The sequence below is a fragment of the Daphnia magna genome, linkage group LG5, assembly GCF_020631705.1.
Source record: "Daphnia magna isolate NIES linkage group LG5, ASM2063170v1.1, whole genome shotgun sequence".
Classification (NCBI taxonomy): Eukaryota; Metazoa; Arthropoda; class Branchiopoda; order Diplostraca; family Daphniidae; genus Daphnia; species Daphnia magna.
In genome coordinates, this window is record NC_059186.1 from 4,965,058 (window position 1) to 4,972,222 (window position 7,165).

General features: G+C 36.9%; 1 long non-coding RNA gene across 1 annotated transcript; it reads left to right on the plus strand.

Moving 5' to 3' along the window:
• The first annotated feature begins 4,344 nt into the window (after positions 1 to 4,344).
• LOC123472581 lies at positions 4,345 to 5,876 on the plus strand. Its single transcript, XR_006647073.1, has 3 exons — positions 4,345 to 4,515; positions 4,730 to 4,861; positions 4,998 to 5,876. It is a non-coding gene; the product is annotated as an uncharacterized LOC123472581 (long non-coding RNA).
• Positions 5,877 to 7,165: the final 1,289 nt, after the last annotated feature.

Genomic DNA, 7,165 nt, shown 5'->3' on the forward strand with positions numbered 1-7,165 from the left:
AGCCTTTTTTGTCGGTCTTCCCTCATCCTCCACCTTCTTCTTCTTCTCCTTTTTTTTTTTTCTTTTTTATTCCCCCCACCACTCTTATCCGAGCATATGCAAACGACCTTTATGCAAAGGAGCCGAGTGAGGGCGCCACAATGAAAAAAAAAAAAAATCTTTTCTTGCGTTTACAAGAGTTAGTATATCCTATACCATATATACTGTATGTAATATATATTTTTTTTGTTGTTGTATTCCTCTTGCTCTCTCTCTTCCTCTTTGGCTTCTTTGATAGATTTCTAGCGACGGTTGTGGCTGTTGGTATATATACATAATACAGTGAAAGAGGCAAAAATCCGAATCCCACGTTATATTTATAGGAATTTATGCGTGTATGTGCTGTATAGTACATGTGGCATGTATATGCGTATGTATAGGCATCTGCAACAGCCATGACGTATATAATACACATAGATCTCTTGCATTTGCATATAGTATAGCTATATATATAACGACTGACATATTTCATTGAAGTTTCTTGAAAGACCCTATGATGGCCATTTTTCAAACAGGCCTACTATGTACAACCGCTTTTAATATACATGTTTAGAAGAATCAGTATTTAACTGTTATTTGTAAGAGTCCGTTTGCGTTCGGATTCTCTATAATACGATGCATAACATATCGAACTTAACCTGCTGCTGCGTGTAATTGTTCTTCGTATTCTTTTTCTAATTGGCTGTTTCTGTAAAAGCCTTGATTATTAGCCTTCAATTGCCTTGACGTATGTATATATACCAAAACGTCTTAAACACGTGTATATAGCTATATAGACTACTATACATATATATAGTTTTTCTTGAAAAGAACAGCAAAACAATGTGAAAAGAGTCGTTAGTTTTGCGGAAGCGTTTTCGGTTCGATGGCGAGTTTCTCGGAATATTTACACCACGAGCGCCACAAATGAGGCCAGTAATCGTTTCTCGGAATTCAGCGCCTTGAAAAGACGCACACACATACTCTGTAACCCTTCTCGCAAAAGTATGTAGTCTACACACACGTTTCCAGCATGGGCTATTTAGTCAACGTTTTGTTGGAACATATCTATATTTAAGGCGACTTGCCTTTTCTCTCTTTCTTAGACTTGCATTTCAAAACTAATAATAATTTTTCATTTTTTTTTTTTTGGTTCGTCAGCTGGTAGATGAAATAATCCCAAATGCATCCTGGATGTATATTATATGCAAAGACTTGTTGCACGTGTCCTTTGGAATATGCTGATGTTTACACTACGTATATTTATTAGCTCTATGTGTATATATAGAGTGCGTAGGCTATATACATGGTGGACAATGAAGGAGGGCTGGCGTGAAGTGTGTGATTTGATTGACCCTGCCTGTATCAATAGGCGCATTATGGGTGTAGTGGTTAGTGGCCGTCATGTTGGTCTATATAATATACTACATTTGTTGTGTATATGTATTAATATTGCTCGTCTCCATCGCAGCGCTGCCCCTTGTCCCCTCACCGCCATCCCTCCCTTTCGTTCAATTGTCCGATCCCCCCCCCCCTACTTTCTTCCCTATGTGAGGCCTTTTTTTTAGGGGGGGGGGGGAGGTTAAGGGGAAGGGGCACGCGTCCCTTTTTGGACTCGATGGCCTTTCATACATATTCACTCGTATGTCTATATATCCCTCCTCATTGGAATAGCCCCGTTCTTTCAAAACAGGTATATATAATTACGGGCTATATATATGTGGACTGTATAGACTATAGGCTATGTATATGTAATCTATAAATAGCCAATCTATTGATATGTTTTCTAATGACATCTTCCATAGCGGTATAGCCTACATAAGTCGACGGCTTTTTGTGTTATTGTGTTAGATGAATGACGAAGTCAACTCTTTTGTGTTATGTATATAGGCTATATAGTTTCGCTATATTTATGCAAAACCCTGTATGTATATAAAGTCAAAGTGAAACCCGTTTGTCGTGCGTCAGTTATATAAACAATTAACAATGACGATGGCATATAATAGTCTCATGAGTTGGTCATTTCCCTGCTGCAATCGCTGCGTTTTAAACAAATATTTAAAACTATGTAATTTAGCCAGATGATGAGTGTCGTTCTTCAGCACAATTATCAGCTGATTCGTTTCAAATACACAAAAATTCGGAATTGCTCGTTTTGAAATTATCGAGAAGCTTGCAGTGCGAAAACTGAAATCAAATAGCGAACCACGAAAGTAAAAACTAACAACAAAAAAAAGAAAAAAATTAGGGGGGGTTAGGTAGTTATGTAGTCTACAAGCCGAGTGTCAAATATATTCGTTAACTCAGCAATTTTTTTTTTTCTTTGTTTTTAAGAAACGCAACTTGCTTGTTGACTATATGAACTGGTTATATAGTTTCATCAGTTATCGATATGATATTCGACCAATGTAATATACGCGGCCGGCGCTGATTATATTAGTTATCCCAACACACCAGTGACAAACACTTGGCTAATTATATTTTTAAGTCATGGCCATTGTTTCTTCGACAATCAGCCAAAATCAACATAACGATGGTATATTTATGTGAAATAAATTCGAAGATTGATGTTCATCGGAACTTTGTGTTAGGATGCGCCTCTCATTTCAAGCTGCATATAGAATTTAGGCCTTTTCAATAATTGAATTGCGATTTATAGGCGAAAAATATTGGATAATAAATTCAGTATTATGTAGCCTAACACTGTTTTATTGGCAATTGTTGCAGATAGACTATAGCAGCCAAAACTATACTCGATGATTTAATTATATATGCATGGGCCAGTAACGATCACTGTGAGATGTCGATGCCCCAGTTCCGAAATCATGAATAATATCGAAACATGTATAGAAAAAATATGCTTTTTGAAACGTTCGATTATACATCGAGATTTCTATACCGCGTGATGAACAATTTATTTTCTTGGCGGGAAGTGGACGTTTGTGTAATGCAAAATGATTGGGCGAAATTTCTCGTTGCTCATTGGTCGGTTGGGCCAACGAGCATTCGCATTGTTAAACACCTCAAGTTCTTTGACCATTGCAGCTGTAACAGTTCAACATTTCGTTTCTTTCATTCTCATAGATGTGTTGCTGCCTCACATATATCCTTGATATATATACACGAAATGAAAAAAAAAAAAAAAAAAAAGGAAAAAGAAATATGGATGCTGTTTTAACAAGTTTCAGCAAAATGTGATCCATCATCCAGTCCATAATGGTAACTCAAGACCAAATTATCCCAAAAAGAAAATTATATCGCGAGTTTTTCTGTTTTTTTTTTTTTTTTTATATTTTTTTAACTGGAAACCCATTGGAAAAGAAATTCAGCCAATAGGATCTACATATACAAGCACTTGATGCCCTATAGTCTTTCACGCAGCACATTGTTTTGACCAAAAAAAAGAGAAATAAAAAATTAGAATAATGAACGATAGAATTTTAATACGCAAACCGACATTGAAAGAAATTGTTGAGGAACGCGTTTCAGTTTTTGAGTGTGAGAATCACAAGAATAGAGTCGAAACACGAGCCGCCAACGTCAGTGACAATTTTCGACGACGAGCTCTAAGAATCTCTGTCTTTTCAAAACAGTCATATGTTGGGCATCGTTCCAGACTTCTCTGATGTACTGATGTACACATTTTTGAATTTTTTTCAATTTTTTGTGTGTGTGTGTTGTGTGTGTGTGTGGAGAAGAACAGGACATTTCTTGAGGTCGGTAGGTCTATTATGTATCGGCGTCATGTTGATTTCCATCAAAAGAGATAAAAGTACATTCTTTTTTTATTTATTTATTTACCTTTTTTATTTCAACATTTTTTTGTTTTGTTTCCTTCTTCTTACACATCCCTACGGTGTGTTTGTGTGTGTAGACCATCAAGACTTGGGCGACAAACCGAAATCTGGCAAGAAAAGTATATAGCACGCCTTGCCTATATCCGTGATGTCGTTTAGTTTGCCTGTTATTTTCTTTCTTTTACGCGTTTTGTGTGTCTTTTGTTTTGTTTTATTTATTTTGTTCGTCATTTGTGCGACTTGAAAGCACAAAAAAAAGAAAGAGAAACTAAACTAAAAAAAAAAATATATAATAATAATAATAATAAAGGGGTATACACAGTGAGGTACGTTTTTGGCTCTGGCTGATGAGATGGAACGAGCAACTTCAATTTTAAAATAACTTGGCTTCCATGCCCATTCCCATGGATATTTGGTTCTTGGCATTTTCTATTTCAATCACCCCCCCACCACCACCACCACCAACAAGACGCATTCTACATTTTTTTTTTTTTTTGTTCTTTCCTTCTTTTTTTTTCGAAAGAAAAGGGATGTGTATATATTTCTGAGACTGCGGACGTCTGTGCTCTGCGCTGTGTGGTGCGCGTCTGTAAATCACGGGCACTAATCATGTTCGCTTATGACATTTCCAGGCAACGGCGCAACGAGGGCCACACAACAACGGCCGTCGACATTGTGTCTCCATATCATATCGCATCTGGTAACATTTTTTAGTTTTTGTTTTTTAATTTCTTACACTGAAACGACGCAAAATGGCCCATCGAAAAGTGAATTTCATTTGGAAAAATGTGGGAGTTAATTGTTTTGTTGATGGAGGTTTGAATTGAAAGGGGGGGGGGGAGTATACTATGTCGATGACATATACAATTATTTTATTTTTTATTTTATTTCATTTATTTTTTGAAAATCCAAAGTGACGGCAGGTTGCGGCATATCAAGGGCGTTGATAGGTGGGCCGAGAAAAACCGTTGGACACAGCGTTGTCGTTGAATGCAGGGGACTTTGACGCATTGGCCAACCATCCCATCAATGCTGCCAAGCACCGAGTATTTTTTATTTTTTATTTTGTTTTTTTTTTCCCTTTTCTTTAATTTGTTTAATTTATCTGTTTCGTGCACGATTTTTTTGTTTTCCTCATTTTTTGTTTTTTCTTCGTTCCAAATTGTTTTGTGTGAGACAAAGATGGGAGAAAAGTCAGCAGAAAGCGTTGCCAAAACACGCGGTGAACTGCCGTCGTTAAAATGTGGGTGCGGTTCTTCTATATAGTCTACATCCTACTCGTCCTCATTCGAATGCGTTTTGTTTTTTCCCTCTCGTTGCTGGTATATCTCTGTCGAAAATGCAAACATTTTCGGGCTGGAAACTTGCGACGCATATTTGCGTTTCCGAATAGCGCGTCAACAGTTGCCTCCCGCCTCCACCTATCTATACAGCATTAGCGCACCAAAGTTAGCATTTTTGATTGTATTTGTATATATTATGTAAGACTGTATAGGCCTAATACGGGAATTTTCACTGCAACTATACGTATATTTTCATATGCGGACCATGTGTTTTTTCTTGGTGGTGTTTGCTTTGAGACCATCAAGATGAGCCATACGTACAATATATTTAAGGCAACGCAGAAAAATATGTAGAGAGAGAATAACGTTTTCCATGTTTTTGTGCACCAGCGTTTTGCCTTTGTTTTGTTTCGGTGTCGTATTTTGGCCCGCCGCCTTGCGCCATTTGACATCATTTGCATGTTGGCTGTTGTGGCAGTTTTTTTTTTATTATTATTTCCCAAGAAAGAAAGAAAAAATAGAAAATGAAAAATGAAACAAAAATTGAATTGCGTAAAATTGACGTCCATCTTTTTTTTTATTTGATATATTCGCTGAATAATATTAATTATATGGAAGTCGTGTTTGATTATATATACACAGGTGATGGTGATATGGGCGAGGGTGTTGAGTTGATTACGGGGGAACAGTTTTTTTCATTATGCAGATGATCTTATGGAAAACTCGTTTTTGACTGGATCAAAAGAACAAAGGGACGACACGGAAACTGTATACAATGACCATCACAGAGTGACATTTCGATCGACTCTTTATATATTCTATTTTTGGTATGCGTTTATTAGATTAAACGCAGTTCATTTGTGGCTATAATATCAGTTTTAAACCATAGAATTTTGGTTGGCATATGTAGGTCTATAATGTCGATCGTCATCAGATGCCAACGACCTGTTTGTATATAGACACATCAATGCGATCGACCTTGATTTGCATGCAAGTAAAAATGTATATAGACCTTTTTAAAAGTCACCCTTTATGTATAGACATAGTTGAAGACATTCGAGGCGTATAACCGTTGAAGCCTCTGCAGCCGCGTCAGTACAACTGCCGTCCATTTCATAATGAATGATTCAAAAAACCTGTCAAAAACCAAACAACAACAAAAAATGCACAATCTGGAATGATATATAGTACAACTGTGTATACAGATAAAAGAGGGGCTCTGTTCACTCGGTTGTTATTGGAGGTGTCGAGGTATATATCCATTTCATCGGAATTGTTAATATAATATAAGCAGCATTTTATAAACCTGATTTGTTTATGTATCAAAACAATGACTAATATGCAGAACCACACGCGCGCGTGAGTGTAATATCTATAACGCTATTGCGAATAGCAACGGCCGGGAAAATAGATAGTCAGCGTTCATCATCAGAAAATAAAAAGAGTTTAAGGCGAAAGAAACGGAATCTGTCACGCTGCTTTTATCTTGAACGATGTGTCTGTTTGGACCGTATGCTGGTCATTCCACTGTGTGTATAGCTATATACACACATATATTTTATCTATGTACAAATGGGTACAACCATAGTCGAGGAAAAACGTCTGCTCAATACATTAACTCTGTTTCTTGTGCAGTAGAGTTCTTTTTTTTGTTTTGTTTTGCGATTAAACATAAGCCTCGGGAAAAAAAAAATTTAGATTCATTACAAATTATAGCAACGTGCACTTTGGAAAAAAACGAATGTCTGCCAGTCGTCCCGCTAAAAACCCAAAAAAATAAATAGGCAATTGCTTGTGAGCAACGGCTCCACAGCAGCCGGAAGAGGAACCAACACAACAAAGTATTATGTAATATATATTTAAAAAAAAACCATCCAATGTAAAAAAACGATGAAACCGTTGTTTGAAAAAAGCGCCACACGAGTGTAGACGTATAGGATATACACAACCACCCAGTGCCCACCCCTCCCGTGCGCATATAAAAAATCAAATAATAATAATAAAAAATGAAGGAGAAATCCGAAAAGGGGTTAGCTGCCGATGCAGAAACTATGACGATTGATGCAC